Below are 19,205 nucleotides of genomic sequence, written 5' to 3'. Positions count from 1 at the left end.
CCAACCCTGCTTGACCTGCCAGCACGCATCTGAAGGCGTGGCAGGTGAGTTAAGGAAGCAGATGAAGTGCCCGAGAAACTAAAGTCTGCAAGTGGAGAAAAGGCGGGGGGCTCCACGCAGCGGGCTAGTCGGAGTCCAGGAGAATCGCCAGGTAGAGGTAGGCGTCTCGGGAAGGGCGGGAGGAAGTGGAGCAGGGGGCGGGGCCTGGGCGGGGCCCTCGGGAACGTGCAGACCATTTGTGTACAGGCCAGAAATGCCGCCTTGGGAAAGTGACGGGTGAGGGGGAAGTGGGTGCAGACACCATGGGCATCTCGGTGACTTGAGGGCGTCGATCAGCTTCACCTATTCATGATCATTTGTGATTAACTTTTTATGCTGTGCTGGGGTGACGTGGCTGTGGAGAGAGCAGGCAGGTAACGGGGAGAAGGGCTCTGGTGCACGGCGTCCCCCGGTTAGTAGATTGGTATGGTCCAGACCCCGCCGCTGATCTGGCAGGCTGCGCGCGCACCCTACGGCGGGGCGCGGGCCAGCGAGGAGCTGAGGCTTCCTCCGCCCGCCTTCGCGTCGGCCGGGATCCCCGCCTCCCGGCTCGCTGGGGCTGCTGCTGTTCACCAGCCGGCCGGGCTCGCGCGTCCGCGCGCTGGGCGGGGGAGGAGCGCCTGGCGGGGGCGCGCCCCGGGACTCCGCCCACCTACCCACCCCCCAGCTCCCCTCCCCGGAGCCCGGGTGCCCGGCTCGCGCGGCTCGGTACGAGACTGGGGGGGGGACCCCGAACCCGCGCGCACGCCCCAGCGCCCCCCACCCCGGCGTGAGAGGCGCCGCGCCCTCCCGCTGCCCTGCCCCGTGCATGGAGGGGCCCGCTCGGATCGCAGCCGTCGTAGCCGCCGCCAGCGCGCGCGGGGGGATGACCTGGGGGTTGGCTCGCGGAGCCGGCTGCCGTGCAGGAGGTGTGGGGGCTTAGCCAGCCCTGCCGAGAGGTGCGGGGCCCGGGGGCGGGGGGTGTGGAGGGTCCCCTCAGCGGGATGGGAGAGGGGGGTGGCCCGGGGTGGGGGACGGGGTGGGGAGGGGTCCACGCGGCTCCGGAGCGGGAAGTGCTGGGGAAGGGTGGGTGGGTGTACCCCGAGATGGCGAGGGGGTCCGGGGTGGGGCCAAGGGCATGTTTGTGGGTAACCCAGCAGGGGAGCCCCGACGTGCCGCGCGTCCTCGGGTATTCGCACCCCCCTCGTGGGAGGAGGCGGGGTGAGGTGACAGCGACACGATGAAGTCTGGGCTTTGGGGACGATCGCCCGGGCAGGTGGGATGCGCGGGGTGTAGCGGGGCGCGGGGGGCGCCCGCGCGCTTTCCCAAGGGAGCGGGGCTGGGGGTCCCCGGCCCCCTCCCCATCCCCGCCGCGCGCCCGCGAGAGACAGTGATTTATGTGCAGGAGAGACGCAAGAGACATTTCCTGCACAATGTATCTTTCTCTGCCTTCCCAGACTCAAGTGACTTCCCAGCCCCAGGGAGTGTGTTTTCCCCCGTTCTCTGTAAAGCTTTCTGTGGATTGCATTATCATTTGCTAAATACATTAAAGGATACATCGCTGTTTGTTTCAGTCTGCGGCTTCCAAGACCTTTGTGGCATCTAAGAATTCCCCTCATAAATCACCGAGGAGGATAGACTCCCTTTACTCTTCTCCAACCCCACCAAGTCAGGTGGAAAGCTCTTGAAATGCCTGCTTTTTCCTAGTGGAGACGAAAGAGGGTGGCAGGTGCTTTGAAGGGCTGTTCCCTAGTTGGGGTCTGGAATTGAGGAAACTTCACGAACGCAAAGCCCAGCCTTTGTGTCCTACCTCAGACACCTTGGAAAACAGGAGGTAACATGAGATTTATTCACAGGCCAGTGCCAGGAAAGATGAAAGAAGCCAAGTTCGTTCATTCGCAGTCTGTGTCTCCCTGATACCCTAACTCTGGGGTCCCAAGTGACATTTGGCATAACTAAGGGACAGGGCAAGGGGAAGGTGGGTAAGGCTCAAGAATGAAATAGGTTTACTCAATATAATTCTAGAATTGTATGACACATCCCCCCCCCTCCTGCTAGTCTATTTTTGGCTGAAAAAGTGGGGGGGGGGCGACTTAGGAATAGTTTAACGTTTAGAATAAAATGAAAGAATAATCCTCAGGAAATTTCTGGAAATACAAAATTAGTGCCTGAGAATTCTTAGCAACCCAGAGAAAGGCAGCAAATACTGTAGTCTCTGTTGTGCACATGTTGAAATAAACTGGCACGTACTTGAAGTTATAGGGGAAAGATGGAGAAAACCTGTTTCATTTTGGAAAGAAGTGCCCTGGGTGTGTGTTTGGCAGTGTCTAGAGCAGAAACATTTATATTTCTATAACACACACAAATGTATATTGTTTAACTTTCATTGCAAAAACTTGGTTATAGTCTTTTGAGGAATCTGACTTTGTTTGAATAGTTTAGTCAACCAGGGAAATCAGTTACCGGAGGTGCCTTGCTGTTGTTTGTGTAGTAAGTCACTTGGGATACCTTGATTGATTGCTGGGGTTCTAGTCAACCTTCTCTTCTGTGCAAAGTACTTAAACAGCTCTGGCTCTCAAGCGGGGAAGTACAAAGAACCCTTAGGACTTGGAGCAGAATGATCCAGCTTGTGTAGGTTGCCTTGCTTGTTCTGCAGGTGGTTTGGCTTTTTTTTTTTTTTTTTTAATAGAAGGAATTAAGTTCACTTTAAGATAGGACCCTCCCCCATCAGGAAGGCATATATAGACTCAGGCAGGGTGTAGGGATAATGACTTCTGTGATAGGCATTGCTCTGAGAAGATCAGGTAAAATTTAATAACTAGTTCTTGCACTTTCCTCTTATTTCTCCACCTTTGTGAATGTTTTCAAGGCTTCCTGGATGAGCTCACTTACGGTTTTGTGAAAATTCAATTGAGACATTGAGAAATGTTTCTTTTGGGGAATGTGTTGTGATCTAAAACCTGGTGATTGTTTCTGAGTCAAGTGCCAGAAAAAATGATGTCTGGAAGTAAACACTACCTTGGTGAAATCGGGAGGCATAGGACACATAAAAATAATGCATTGGGAAATGTGTTGCTTTAATGTGTAATTGCATTAGCTAACACCATGTGATCAGCATTGGTACTCTGTGGAAGGAGAGATAAGACAATGGATTAGGAAGGGGGTGTAGGTAGATTGCCTGCCAGGTAGTCTCCCAGATGGTCTTATTATTTTATACAAACTAATTAGATTAGAAATGGAATTTGGAGTCTGGTGGCGAAATTGGTTTTAGGACTTGCTGTGAGCCGTATTTGTTCGGTGTTATTTTCACAGAATTTCATTAGTTTGGATTGAGTGGAAATGTTACATTGTTTATTTACATATTTAATCTTGCCTTTAAACACTCCGTGTGATTTTATATATATTATATATATATAGTTGTATATTTGGCATGCATGAACTCATTGATTCTCAGGAGCATAGACATGGTGGCTTTATTTGATTGTTTCCTGTTAAAATTAGAGGATGGTATATGGAATATACTTAACATCACTTTTAAGATATTGGATTACAATGAAATGAAAAACTGTTTTTTTTTTTTAATCCTTCAAGTTTTCTCCCATTGTTTGTGCACTTTCTCCCCATTGTCAGGCTTAAAACATACAGTATCATTGTCGTCTGTCTCCTGAATAATGGTCCTGAGGTGATATTATTAATGTGGCTTTTTAAAATCAAACTAATTATACTTGCCTAAAAGAGCCACATGTGTGTGATTCTAGCTGCCTGGTGCCTTTTGAGAGCCCTGGAGACAAGCTAGTGAATAGAGCTGAAAATTCATTCTGTATTTGATTAAATGGAACAGACTCGCAGCTCCTTCCCCCAGCAGGGGCTATGAGATCTCTTGATCCCCGAAGCGGCTCCAAGACCCTGGGAATTCCATTAGCGAGCACCTGAGGAATTTCTGCCCTGCAGTGCCTTTTTTGTATGTGTGTATGTATGTGTGTGTTGAGAGGGAGTGGAGCCAGTCTGATTTGGGGGGCGGGCTGGGGGGGGGAGAGGAGAGATGGAGGGGTGGAGAGAAGGCTGCATTAGAAGGCTCCATATGGTAGCAGATCTAAAATCAAGGCATGCCTTAACAGCTTATCTTGTAAGAGAAAAGCCCAACCCAAAGGCAGACTGTGAGTGGGACTTCATTACAAGCAGGACTGTGGTGAAGTGCTTTTAGCAGTGTAAGTACAGAAAGGCACTTCCTTGCTTTCCTTCTGAAGCACAAGTGTACACACGTTGCCGAGTTGGTAAGTTCTCTTTTGAATGATCTTTTGATAAATATATAAAATTGTTACAGTTTGGTCTTGCCTGTAAGGGTTGACGTATATTATGTAATAACTTAAAAACGGAGAGCAAAGTCAGTCTTTTATGGGATGCAAATTACTTTTGCAGAGATGAAATGCTTGTTCCAATAGGCATATTTTAGTTTATACTTTTGGTATTATGCTATTTCACTGTGTTTTTGCTGTATTGTTATAGAATTTGCGTTCACTTAGGGTATGTCTCGCCTTTTGGCTGACTTTTAAACAATTCTATTGGGTTTCTAGTAATTTTTGAGGCACTGTTTTGACAACTCACCAGCAGTTCTAAGGAAAGGAAAATATATCTCCCAAAACCTTGCTGTGAAATCTTTGGAACAAACACTCAATTTTCCTTTTCCAGTCCCTCTTCCCTTTCTCCAAATAATTTTTGTAAACACACATTTTTCATCGTATTAGCCAAGTCCATTTCTGGTGTAATTACACTTCAAGGAGGACAGGTTTGGAATTGTGGGTAGTATAGTTAATTTTGATTTTTATCTCCTGGGAATGTGAATCCCAGTACCAATAGTTTTGAACAAACACAGGATGCATTGGCATATTTGATGGTTAATATATTTTGTTGCTGACTAAGTCATGCATCCAGAGCCCAGTTCTTGTTCCCACATGGGAACCCAAAGATGCCTTTTTGAGAAGATGTTTTAATTCTGCTGCCACCACAACCCTAGGCATTTCTCCTATAAGAATGACCAAAGAAAGTTCTTACAGATGAATTGGAATCAACCCTAAATAAAGTCGTTGCCTGTCTTGGTTCAGTGTTGAGTTGCTTTGCTGCATGATATCTTTTCATGGCCAGAGGTGATCAGAAAGTTACCCTATAGATCATTTTGTTCTGTTGTACATCATTTCTTAGGAGCTAGTGATGTGCCTTTTAATAGAGGAATAGAAATATATGTGCTGCTCATGTTACTGAATTTAGATTACACATTCTGCCCATGTTTCATTGCCTGGAACTGTTTAGTTGATTTTATTTTTATATTATCCTAATACAGACAGAATTAAGAAGTTGACATAGGGCTGGCTTTTCAGCTGTTCTTCTTGGTATTTTTTTATGAGCTTGGGCAATGAACTTGACCTAGTCTTGGTGAGTTGTCAAAGCAGTAATCTGTAAAATGGGGATAAAACCAATATATCTCTCACTGCTGTGGTGGGGATTAGATGAGATAATGAAAGGAAAGCATTTGGCAGATAGTAAAACCTCAATGAATGTTGTTGTTTTTATTAACTCCTCCTGGGCCAGCTTGTGTATGACTTTGATCAAGCCATGATTACTTTGAAGTACTGACTAATGAAGAATTCTCAGACGTTTGTAACAATGTGGCCCATGTAACTGTTGTAGACTTAGTATGTTAAAGTTTTCTTAAATTTGAACTTGGAAGGCACTGAGAAATTGTGTTTTTGGCACTTTTTCCAACTATAACACTTTTTCCAGCTATAACACTGGGCACAAATATATAGCAACAGACAGAGGCAACAGCCAGAATTGTTAGTTATGTTCACATCTTGACCATTATCTGGTCAAGAAGAAGAAAACCCAATCATTTTCTTCACCTAGGAAGACTCTGTGGTGCCCTTCCTCTGCCGTTTTCCCCTTGTAAGTGGTGACCACTCAGACCAGTCTTCCTGAAGATCAGTTTTCCCTCATTCTTGATTTTGATGGGATAGACTTATGCAGTGCTTGCTCATGCCTGCTTTCCTGCCCAAATCATTGAGTCTGTGTGATTCATTTATGTTACAGCACACAGTGCTGTCATGCTTTTTAAAATTGCTATAAAGTTTGTGTGTGTTTTGAAATTTGTGCTAGTTCAGTTTTATTGGCACATTGGATATTCCATCATTGGCAGAGAAAGAAAAAGACATTTTTTTTCTTAAGTTATTAGAAAATCAGATCCTGATGGCTATCTTAGAAAAATAACCATGACTTCATTTTTATATGTAAAATTGAGTTGATGGTATTATAATATTATAATGACCTTCAGTCAAATCCATAAATCAGATCCACTGATAGCTGTGTTTTTGTTTGTTTTTAGGAGGGAGGAGAGGAAACCTCAAAATAGGGCAATGGGAATATCAATAACTTAAAATTGGGCACTAATAACTGCCAGCCCCATTTGCATGTGATACTGAGTTTAAAACAAAACAGCATCATTTTTTAAAGCCTCTGAAAATGTGAAGAAATGGCAAGGATATTGTACTGCAGGAAGATTTTGAAGATTAGAATCACACACTTATCAGAGAAAAGAGTTTTGGTCATTAACCTTATTACTAATTCCTGTCAGGGTACGTCTTGTACATGTAGAACTTCTGTTCGTGTTGTTGGGGTTCCCTTATACGCTAAGTCAGACTTACATGAGTCTTCCCCACCCTGCCCTATTCTTATTCCAATTTTGGAGGGATTGTGATTGTGATGAATAGGCCATAGTTCTGGGATTTTGGGGTTTTTTTTTGGAAATGTTGATTAAAGATTTTCTGGGTGATCTAGCCATTTTCCCCCGCATTGTATTTTTTCAGCAGTTGTAAATTTATTAACTCATACTATTCATTGCTCCTTGAAACAAGGTCATTTTTCACAGACAGCCATGGGCAAGGAAGAGTTCCCCTGAACTTGAAGGACATCCTGTCCCCTTTCTTCAATCAGATCACCAGTAGCCAGGAGGTCATCAGGGGTGGGGAGAGTTGAATAGTAATACAGGACTCATCTTTTGTTCTATAAGGGGCATTCATAGATACAGATTATATCTCAAAGGTAAGAATAGCTATCTAGTGAATAGAGTGGCCGCATGAGAGGACATGCCATTTGGAAGGGTATGAACTCCCCATTATTAGACGGCTCCTGGTGGCACTTTCAGAGAGAGGAGCATGTGGAAAGACTCTCTTCTGTGGATGAGAGACCAAATGACTTTTAAGAGCCTTAGTACTTTGTAAAACTGCTAAGATTCCATGATATAGACTTTTAAGGTGGCCAGGCTACTCTACCACTTTGGGGGGAGAAAATACATCCAGGTTCTGAAGAGCCCTTGGATAAAGAGACCAGTCCCAATTTAAAGTTGGAAGTGCCTCAACTTGCTGGCTCTTTTCACTTGAAGTGTAATCTTTAGTTTATCATTAATAGTGAAATGTCAGAAATAGAGCCTGCCTTCCTTCTATCCTTCCTTCCTTCCTTCTAAAACACTGGGAGATTCAGAATATGTAACGCCTTTGTGATCCCTGCTTAAACTGCTACTCACTCTTACTCTGTCTCCAGTTTTGTAACCCCCACAACCATGCATTTTCTTTCTTTTTTTTTTTTTTTTTTTTTTTTGGTCGGTCGTGGGGCCTGAACTCTGGGCCTGGGCGCTGTCCCTCAGCTCTTCAGCTCAAAGCTATTGCTCTACCATTTGAGCCACAGCGCCACTTCTGGCTTTTTTTTTTTTCTGCTTATGTGGTGCTGAGGAATCGAACCCAGGGCCTCATACATGCAAGGCAAGCGGTGTACATGAGCCACCTTCGCAGCCCCCCACTTTCTAATTTTACAAAAGTAATGATCATCCACAAACACAAATGTTATCATATGTCTGTTGCCTTTAAAAGTCCTTCCAAGTTCTGGAGATATTCACTTACTTTTGAAGCTGAGGTCTTGAGAGGATATACTTCTGCCTTCCCCAGGTATTTTTAAATTCCTTGAATTTACCAACCTTTGTTATTTCAAGCTGAGAACATGACTCTCATGGTCCTTATGTAATGCCATAATTGTGTATATGTTCACTACACCCTTTGAGGATGGTGTGGTTTCCTCTATCATGGTCCCTCAATTACCTAACCTTCTGATATCTTGAATAACATTGATGTACATTTGAGAAGGGAATGTTAAAGTATGGATTCTCATTCAGTAGGTCTGGGGTAAAGCCCAAGATTCCTTTTCTAACAAGTTTCCAAATGATACTTGGTATGATTTGGGTAGGAAGAGTCCTTCCCAAACACTTGTGTTGAAGGCATGGTCTCCAGTTGGTGGCGCTGTGGAGAGATGATTGGATGGTGAGGGTGCTAATTTAAACAACAGAGTTAATCTCTTGAGTTCATAGTTGGGTGGGGAATTAGGAGGTAGGATCTGGTTGAAGATAATAGCTTTCTAGGGACATCTCTGAATGGCATTTATTGTCCTTGGCCCCTTCTTGTTTCTTTTCTGCATGCTAGCTGCCATGGGGTGGGTGGGCAGCCTCAGGTCACCTGCTTCCTCTACCCCTGCCTCAGCACAGGCCCACAGCAATGGAACTAGCCAGCCCTAGAACTGAAACCTCTGAAGCCATGCGTCCTTCCCTTATAAGTAGTTTTTCTTGTTTTGTTTTGTTTCCCCAAGCATTTAGTCACAGAGACAAAAAGTAGCCCACAATACAATGTTGATGAGGCAGGTATAACACACAGAATAGCAGGAGGGTAAGCCATTTTCTTTAGATCCAAGAATGGTTTCAACACATCGTTTTCATTTAAAAACAAGGTGGTCTGAGGCATGGCTCAAATGCTAGAACACTTGGCTACCAAGCTCAAGGCTCTGAGTTCAAACCCTAGTACTACCACCACACACACACACAAACACACACACACACCCACACACACACAAATCCAATCAAATCTGTGACTTTTTATGCCAAGAAAAACACTAGAGCTTTAAATGACAGTTAAAGCGTTAGAAAACTCTAATTAAGGAAAATTAAATGGAAACAACAAAAATTAAATAAAGATCCTTGAACATTAACGGTCACATACCGTATATTTTGAATATCTTGACAGTTTTGTATATTTTAAATGTATACTTTTATTCTGTGCAATGTCACTTAGTACCTAGAAAGCAGATGTCATGTTTTAACTGTTTGGGTTCTCAATACCTGGTATTGTAGGGGTCCTCTTGGGTTTATGGGTACTAAGGTATACATGCTGGCTTCTGCTTCTTCCCAGGGAAGTTTTTAGTTTCTTCTAGTATCAGAAGGCTTTCCTTCTGATACTTTCTTTAAATAGGATATTCTGTGTTACTATAACTTTACTCAGTAAGCATTTCTGCACATTGCCTGGTTGGAGGTAAACTTGGCAAGAAGAAAGAATGTTTATGGATAAAATACTATTTCTATCAGGCCATAAAATTACTATGGTGACATCAGAACTTGGCAGACCTTTTTATTCGAATAAAGAGAAAAATAGCATCACAAGCTGGGGCTAAAACATTTTCCCTGCCCATTTATTTTGGCTTCTTTTCCTAGTTTTGGCCTCAAGGCATGTGTATTACAAAATAACAACATAGTGCATAGCAGGCAGAAAGAATGAGGGGTGAAAATGGTTTTAGCTTGGACGGGCATATGGCTTCTGGCTCACCTCTACTTTGATCATTTCAACTGTTCCTCTCACAATGGTGACTTGAGGACATGAGACCTGGCGTGAGGATCCTCAGTTAGAAAACAAGATTTAGCCTCATTACTTGGCATGACATTACAGAGCTTGCAACATCCTGAATGATCATGTGCAGAAGAAGATCTTGAGTGTGATTTGAGATGCTGCCATGATGGAATGCCAACTCATACCAGGATTTCGGTCTGGTGACCTAGCATCAAACCAGTAGTTCAGTAGACCTCAGGACTAGTACATCCCAAGAAGATATTTTTATAGTTCTTTATATACTATGCATTTCCTGAGTAGAACCACATTAAAGTCTTACTACCGTGTTGTGCCCATGATTTATGAGTATATCCAACTATATGATCATCTTTTTCTTTTTCTTTTCTTTCAGTAGTCTAGCTCTATAATTGAGGCTGGCTTGGAACTCATGATCTTCCTACCTCAGTCTCCTGAGTGCTGGGTTTATAGGCTTGAGCCACACTATGCCCAGCTATGATCATTATTTTTAAGGAGGTCATTTTATTGGTTCTTCGTTAAATATTGGATGTTCTTTCAAAATGAAATGGCAGATTTTCTTCCACATTAGGAATTATGAATGGCAAGGTTCAATTGAATTGGTTCTGATAGATTTAAAGTATTTTTAAATCTCAACTCTAAATATATACCTTGGTTTAACTTATTGCAAATCATATTATAAACTAGTTAGAATTGTTCTGATCAGTGTAATTTGATTCCTGCTTATTGAAAATTAGGCTTTTTTTTATAAGAAGTACAAGTCTTTTGAGATTACAGTACAAAGAAGCAGATCAGACTTTTCTCACATCCTCATTCCAAGCTCTAGTTACCATATCTTAAATTATTTTATACTTTATTTGGATTTCAGTCATAGAAATTTCAATAGCCATGTTTTTACTATGGACCCATATATATCTTTTGTGTAATTTTCTTTATACATTTGAGCTAAAAGTTATTATTGCTATTATTTTAAATTCCCTAGCTAGCTAAAGCCAATTTTTGAGTCATTGTAATAGTGGTTGTTAACTGTGGTCTCCTATTAGGCTGGCAAACACAATTGTCATGATTTGTTATTTCTTTTGTGTTTGAGGATGCATTTTAAAAGAACTATTGTCCTAGTGGTTAGGTCTTAGAATAATTTCACATCTGTTACTATGACAGCAGCCGCAGTGGGGGTTTTCATCATACAATACAGCTTGTGCAGAGATTTGATATCAGTGTTTTGCGGCATCAGATAAATTTTAGCCAAGGGATTTAGCTATGAACATATTACTAATGTTAATAGGAATCCCGTAGCTAATTCCCAAAGTGGGTCTGTAAATGTGAATGTTGGAAACTCCAGAGTAACAAGTCCCACCCCCTTCCTTGAAAATGATAATAAAATTGTGTTAAAGAAGCACTGTCAGTGTCTTGAGTTTTTCGTTTGTGATTTTCCATCCCAGCTAGATAGATTATTATGGAAAAAATAAATGATTATCCCTGTAGAGCAGAAAACTGTAGCATATGGACAGATTCCTTAGCATATATTCTAGATATTTAACTGGCATTGTAAATGAATTGGACCAATAGTCCCCACATAGAAAATACTACAGTCCTTCTACAACCAAGAGTGAGAAACTGAGGTTGCATATTTTGTTTGTAGAGCTTTTTTTCCCCTTCATGTACAAACGTGAGTTTTCTGGGAAAAAAAAATCCTTTGACATTTAGTGTGCAAACAAAGTCTCCATTTGCTTGTAAAGGTTCTTTTTAATTCACCAAGAAATACTAGCATCTTTTGTGTGTGATTCACCTAGAGTGAATGTATGCTGCATGTGTACTTGGGGAATTTAACAATAAATAATATGGTGACAAAGGAGTGAAGTATTGCTTTTGCAGAGCAGGGCTCTTGTCTGCTTGGGTGCCCTGCAGACTTGTAAGAATGGTGCCTCTGGGGGATTGAGAAAGAAAAGTCCTGACCTAGTCTGGGCCAAGCATGCACAGACAGGCCTACAAGGAGTCATAGACGCCCTGTCCTCAGAGCCCCTGCTGAATGATTACAAGCTCTTGTTTTGTGGCTCTTTTTATTCCCCAATACAGAATGATTTTCCCTTCTCTCTGTTTCTGATGGTGATCATTTCTTCAATAACATTTATAGAGCCCTTTGTAGTTGGCAGAGGATTTCAAAGCTTGCTGCTCCCCCCCTCCCCTTCTACTTACAAGAAATGTAACATTTTGGGGAGAATCGACAATTAATGAATGTTGGTATCATCTATGAGTTTTAATCTTGTTCAAAGTTACTTTAAGATGTCTTTGTTGAATGTTGGAAGGAGTGTTACTTGAAGTTCAGACTTTTTAATTTTCATTTTTGTGCCATTATGGGACTTACATGTAGTGCCTGAGCTCTTTTTATTCAAGGCTAGTTCTCCACCACTTGAGCCACCACTTCACTTCCAGAATTTTGGTAGTTTATTGGAGAGCCTCCCAGACTTTCTTGCCTAGGCTGGCTTCAAACCGGGATCCTCAGATGTCATCCTCCTGAGTAGTTAGGATTATAGGTGTGAGCCACTGGCACCCAGCTCAGTCTTTCTTTGTAGGCTTATTTTAGGTTATAAATGCACATTTGTAGAAGCCTAGTTTGAAAATTGTTAAATTGTAAGATAAAAAATTAATAATTCTGAGACACATTCTGCATTCCAGAGTCTATTGTCTTAATAGAAAACATGGGAATGAACTTTGCCTTAGCGAGAATTGAATGGGTGGTATATTGCATTTGTTTTCCTTAGCCACTACGACCCTCACTCTCCAGCCCTCTGTACAGTATGTGGAAGTCTTGGATGCTTATAAATTCTCTAACAGCATATCCCCGTGGAATATGAAGTTTGAAAGCACTTTCCAATCATATTGAAGAAAGGAAATTAGCAAAAGGGACATTTTAGGCAAGAGCTCTACCACTGAGCCACCTTCCCAGCCCAACAAAAGGGACATTTTAGAATTAAAGCTCATTTTACCTTGGTGTCTTGAGTGTCTAAAAATCTAAATTGATTTTTTTTTCTCTAATTTCACCAGTTCTTCCCTTCTCCTGTATTCAACACATAACTAATGCTATTGAAACAAGATTTTTTTTTTCTTTCTTGGGGATGGTAGAATATGAATTCGGGCTTTGCAGTTTTAACTGAACCATTCTGTATTGCCTTTGTCAGCTGTTAGCGATTTTTGTTTTATTTTCTATCTCTATGTAATGCTGGCTAAGACATGTTAATACTAACGCATTTAACCATGGCTAATTTGTGTTATTTCAGTGTCAATTCAAATAATTAACTGTTTAATGGAAAGAGGTTTAAAAATGAGTTTGGTGACCAGATTGAGGAGAAAAAGAGGAAAAAAGGATAGTCGTAGGGCTAGAGTTTGCTTCTCCTTCTCTGTTGGAGGAACTGAGATGTAATCAGAGTGGAGTGTAGCTCCCAGGGAGAGGTGTGAGGCTGTTTATTTTCACTCCGCAGATGTATATACTACAGAAGGAAAACTCTGGCCTGGCTTAACCTAAGCAAGTCATTACTTATCTACAATCTGGCAAGCAATTTGATTAAAGTTGACAGAGCTCATATAATATCAGAACCAGACCCTCTTAGTGATTGATGAGGCTTGTCTGTACATTTTTTTTTAATTTGAGAAGAGAAAAACTGGACAAGAATGAACACTTGTTCAGATCTCTAGTTGACAAGTATAAACTTAAGTCTATTATGGTTTCATCTATAGTATTATGCCTTCATTTGTATGTGATTTCTTTGGTTGCAATTTAACGGCTTGAAAGTCATAATATATTTTTGTATCTGTAGGTTAACCTGACTTTTATACTTTGTGTATGTGTGTGTGGGTGCGCATGTGTGCATGCATATTTGTATGCATGTGTGCTTAGAATTGAAACTAGTGTCTCCTGTGTGCTAGGTAAGGTTTACCACTGAGCACATCCTCAGCTTTAAAAAATAATATTTATTTTTTGTTGGTCATGGGGTTTGAATTTGGGGAGCTCTTATACTCAAGGCTAACACTCTACCACTTTGAGCCACAGCTCCACTTCTGGTTTTCTGGTGGTTAATTGGAGATAAGAGAGTCACGGACATTCCTGCCAAATCTGTCTTTGAACCATGATCCTCAGATCTCAGGCTCCTGAGTAGCTAGTATTACTGATATGAGCCACCATCACTAGGCTATTTTTTTTTTTTTTTTTTTTTTTGCCAGTCCTAGTGTTTGAACTCTGGGCCTGGGCTCTGTCCCTGAGCTTTTGTGCTTAAGGCTAGTGTTCTGTTTACCACTTGAGCCCCAGCTCTACTTTCAGCTTTTTTTGTGTGCTTAATTGGAGATAAGAGTCTCACAGACTTCCTGCCCAGGCTGGCTTTGAACTGGTGATTCTCAGATCTCAGACTCCTGAGTACATCCTTAGCTTTTAACTTGCATGCCTTTAATGTAGATTTCTTTGGGGTATGTCTTCTCTAGTATATTGCAAATATTAACCTATGAGAAATTGTCTCCTTTATTCTTATGATACCAAGTTATTTGGAAGTAGTTGGCTTTATTAAGACATTTTCAACCCTTTGCTTTCTGATGAGAAAATGACTAGGGCCATTGTGCAAGCATATCTGGGCCATCAAGTGTTACTGCTGACCTCTTTGCTAGATTATCTGTTCCTTATCGCATTCTCATTACCTACAGATTGTGTCAACATGTTGACTGCAATGTGCCAGACATTCTTGGCAACACTTGAACTCCCTAGTCTACGTATAGTGTTGGCAACTAACTAAAGATCATTTCTTCTTACCATTTGTGTATTGCATAGTAGAAATGAAGATAGAACTTGAACACAACCTCCTATATTTTAAATAAAGGAAAAAGAATTTAACCTTTAACCATAAAGAATTTCTACGGTAATGAAATACTGGCATTGAAAAATGAATTAGTTTTATAGACATAGAAGCCTTACCATAGGAGTTTTCAGGCAGTGTACATCACAGCTGGCCAGCCTCATTCTGGCAGGCGTTGGACCCAGAGTGCTTTGTTGGAGGCCACAGCCAGATTCTGCCAGATTTTAGAAATGCAATCTCTCTGCACCTTAGTTTCCTCTCTGTTTAATGGGAAGGCTGCTTTCTAGGTCTGTGGGATCACATTTTGGTATTGATATCTGCGAGGTGCTTACTGGATGTGAACTGTGGTGTAGCTATTTGTTGGTTTTGTCATGTTTAAGGGGGATGCTTAATGACAGAATATGGTATGATTTGGGGTACAGGTTAATAAAGACTGTTGGAACAAAATAGCGAACAGAATTTGGGGAGATCTGCATGTGAGAATACAGTAAAATTGACTGTGACTCCCAGCAAAGCCACTGGTGAAGTGAGCACTGCATTCCTCAAGGATGAAATTTTGGGCAAACCTCTAGATCCCCAGACAATTGAACACTATCTTGATTTTCCTTTTCCAAATTTTCAATTTCATTATTCTCTCTTCTGTTTTTTTTTCATCTGCCAAAAATTCAATACAAACATACTGCAACTCAATACTGGAAAAATAAAACTTATTTCATAAGAGAAAGACTTCATATCTAGCTTTGTTGATGTATTCTTTAAGAGTAGGAGGTAATTTTGGAGGTCATCTTTTGTTCATTTTTAATACACTGGCACCCTATTACCTGCAGGAACACATTCAAGGACTGTTCTCTATCCCTGCCCATGGATCCTGAAACTGTGGCTAGAACTGAACTCTCTTTCTAGCATGCCTTTCCTGTACCTATATAGCATATAAAATTTAATTTAAAATTAGGTACACTAAGAAATTAAAAATAAAAACAACTGGATACTCACATGCTTGTAATCCCCACTCTCAGAATGTTGAGGGAGGAGAATCGTGAGAATTTCTTACCTTTTTAGTTAAAGGAAACTAACTTCATAGTTTCTCTTTAGCACATTTGAATAGCCAGCATCACTATTATTGCGTTTTGGGGGCCATTATTAAATAAAATAAGGGTTCCTTTAATATTAGCACTGTGCACTATGAAAGCTACTGATGGGTGAATAGTGTCCACAGAATGAGGTAGCTGAGCTGAGGGAAGGTCTGTGTTCTGGGTGGGTGGTGGGGTAGGCTGGAGCCGGACAATACTCCGAAGGATGTGCAATTTAAAAGCTTAAGAATTTGGTAATTTTCCACTTCATATTTTTGAACTGTGATTGACTGTAGATCATTGTACCTGCAAAAAGCAAAACCACAGATAAGGTAATTGCAGTAATACTTTTCTACTCAGAAGTATACGTGTTGTCAGCAATGGGAAATTCCAGTACTTCCTAGAATTTTTTTAGATGCTTATTTAAATATGGGGTATAGTTTTTATGTCTGTTGTTTATGAATTCCTACCTTTGGGCTTGTGTGTGATCAGAGCAGATAAGCACTTAAGTCGTACAGGGAGCATTAAAGGCCACCAGTAAAATGCCCACCCTGAGGTTGTTTCAGAAAGAAGAAATAGAGAACGATTGGGTTGTGGAATACAAGTACTTGGTGGGAGTCAATCCAGTTGTGGAACTGTCAACCTCACCCAAGCCATTCTCCTGTTTTCTCCCAGCTAGTCAGGGTAAGTATCAGTTATCCTCAAGTGTCTCTTAAAGATGAGATTTAATAGTAGAAGCCAAAGGAGTTGTGGAATTTGGAACGTGACTTTCATTGCCTCTTTATTCTGTACTGTCTTCAGTGGTAACAATAATAATTCTTCACAAAGGAGATGTTTATCTTAGAATGTTTAAGAAATATTTTTGAGGTACGTACATGTTGAAAAATCCCATCCTTCTCTTCTTCCCGTGAGACTGGTCTAATTCTTGATTTTTTTTAAAATACCAAAATCCAGGTTTACAGAGGAGCACAGTGATTTTTATAGTGGTAATGAATATTTACTCAGGAGAAAACATAGAATAGATTTTTAAGATGCTTCATCTGGGGCCTGTAAAAAAGAAGATAAAACATGGTATCTTGCATTTATGAAGTTTTCTTATGGTGGTGATCTTGTGGGTGTAGAGTTGGATAGCATTTACAAGATTTTTTTCTGTTTTTTTTTTTTGTGACTTGGGGGTATATGATCTTATGTTTGCAACTGCAGCTCTTGTTTTATCCTCAACTCCAGTTTCAGCCCAGATTTGTGAAAATGTCTCATGAAGGAGTTAGCTCTATGTTAAATAATTATAATGCCACTTCACTAGCATGCTTTACTGAGATGAGAATGTCCTGGGTTTTGCTTAAGAATGATGAGTACTCAAACTTGAATAACTTTGGCTTTTTCAGAAAGGGAACTTCTTATAAAATTTTAATGCTGGTTATATAATATTATCATTTAATTATGTGCAAAAAGTAGATAGGAGCTTCCTATAAAACTAAAACAAGTTTACAAAGTAAATATTGACAAAACCATAAAAATAGTAGAATTCAAAATTAAGTAATCATCTTTTTTAATAGATTGCACCAATTGAAATGAATGATATGAAAGATTTTTTTGCTTATTTTGTATTTCATGGATCTGTTCGTTTTGATTCTTTAGATTTTTAAAGCATGATTACTATTGTTTTTCTTTTTCCTTTTCTTTTTTTTAATTTTCTGGTCGTGGGTCTTGAACTCTGGGCCTGGGCGCTGTCCCTGAGCTCTTCAGCTCAAGGCCAATGCTCTACCACTTGAACCACAGTGTCACTTCTGGTTTTCTGGTGATTAATTGGAGATAAGAGTCTCATGGTGTTCCTGCCCAGGCTGGCTTTGAACTGTGATCTTCAGATCCCAGCTTCCTGAGTAGCTAAGATTACAGGCATGAGCCACCAGCACTTGGCTTCATGAAGCATTTTTATTATGTATGATGTTGTGGAATCATACTAAAATGGAGTTTGGATAATACTTAGGTTTTTTATGGTATGTGCTGTGGTCTGTTGTGCTATGTGCTCCTCCAGTTGGCATGCCAGTGCTGCCACAAGCTCAAAGATAATTCACTTTTCCCACTTTTCTTTTTACTTGTTTCAAACTTAGCTTGAAAGTTAGTATGTTTGGTAATGTCATCTGACTTGCATGTGTCATTGATTTGCTCCAAAAACACTAATGCAATTAGTCACTGAAATCTACAGTGTGTCTTTGGCTGATGATCTAGACTATGCCAGATTAAATGATTACATGAATTGATCAGGGAGCAGAAATGGAGTGAAATTTTTTTCAGTGAATTTTATATGCCCCCAAGTCCATGTGCAGATTAGAACAGAGAGAGAGAGAGAGAGAGAGAGAGAGAGAGAGAGAGAGAGAGAGAGAGAGAGAGAGAGAGAGAGAGAGAGAGAGAGAGAGAGAGAGAGAGAACTAAAATCTGGTAAATTTGAAAATCCTTTATGGATAAGAAATAGCTGTAGAGTTATACTAAATAAGTGGCCCTAGGGCAGGTACACACTCAGGATCTTTTGAGAAATTCTGTGTGTGTGTGTGTGTGTGTGTATGTGTGTGTGTGTGTGTGTGTGTGTGTGTGTGTGTGTGTGTGTGTGTGTGTGTGTGTGTGTGTGTGTGTAAGGGAGGTAGATTTTGCCTGGGGGATTCTTGGATGCAAATCTCACACATTATTTATTACCTATAAAGTCCTGAGGGAGGCTATCTGAGCTTTCTGCTTTTCATTTTCTCATTTTAAAAATGGAAATAATACCTGTGTAGCTGCTATTATTATTCTTTGGCATAATTTAATCTCATTAGGCATGGCTATTAGTAGGATAAATATATATAAATGGACACACATATATATGTATATATATATTTCCATGCTAACTACTTTCTGGTCAGTGGAAGCAAGAGGCAGAAGTGGAGTATATTATCAGAATTATTTGTAGATTATCAGGATTATTTGGCAAGATTTTCATACTTTGAAGCTTTTCAGGTCATGATTGTTTTGCAGATTACAGATTCATTTCTATTTGTGAGCAGACTCATCCCCCCATAGGTTTAAATAATGCCCATTTGATACTGTCTATTTTTAACCTGTTTTACCTTGGTGTATGGTTTTTCTGTAAGACTCCATCACAGTTTGTGATTTCAGTACCACTGTAAATTATGAATCATATTAACATGGGTAATTGTTTTCTATATAAAATTAACACACTAATAGATAAGTAAAAATTGACAAAAGTTTAAGTAAATGAGAAAATATGGGTTCCTCATAGGGGACCAAATAAACTCAGTGTTCAGGTTGTAAAGCATTAATGCTGATTATCTTAAGTAGCTGTCTAATAATGTTAGGCCATTCTTAGCATTTCTGTATTGGTTAATCAGAATCGATATTTTCCCCACACATATTAAATCAGTACTTTGTTAAGTAACTAAATAATTATCAGGAAACTTTACTGGGTTTCTTGCAATATAAGATTACTCATTTATTACAATTTACAAAGAACTTACTTTGTGAAAGATACTTTTCCATGTGGCAGATGCGCCCTGATGAGG

The 19,205-nt window shown here is 40.7% G+C and overlaps 1 protein-coding gene across 3 annotated transcripts in view; it reads left to right on the top strand.

Moving 5' to 3' along the window:
• The first annotated feature begins 694 nt into the window (after nt 1-694).
• Nucleotides 695-19,205, top strand: part of LOC138838870 (cell adhesion molecule-related/down-regulated by oncogenes-like) — an 81,907-nt gene continuing 63,396 nt past the window's right edge. Inside the window, exon 1 of one of the 3 annotated variants that reach the window (XM_070038284.1) lies at nt 695-747. The gene's annotated coding sequence lies outside the window, so the exon portion shown is untranslated. Of the gene's footprint in view, nt 748-834; nt 978-19,205 lie in introns of those variants that run through there. The other 2 variants (XM_070038283.1, XM_070038286.1) reach the window with 2 other exon arrangements.

The sequence above is a fragment of the Dipodomys merriami genome, unplaced genomic scaffold (genome assembly GCF_024711535.1).
Source record: "Dipodomys merriami isolate MVZ:Mamm:240054 unplaced genomic scaffold, mDipMer1.0.p SCAF_29, whole genome shotgun sequence".
In the NCBI taxonomy this organism is placed as follows: Eukaryota; Metazoa; Chordata; class Mammalia; order Rodentia; family Heteromyidae; genus Dipodomys; species Dipodomys merriami.
This window is presented reverse-complemented; position numbering and strand designations above follow the sequence as displayed.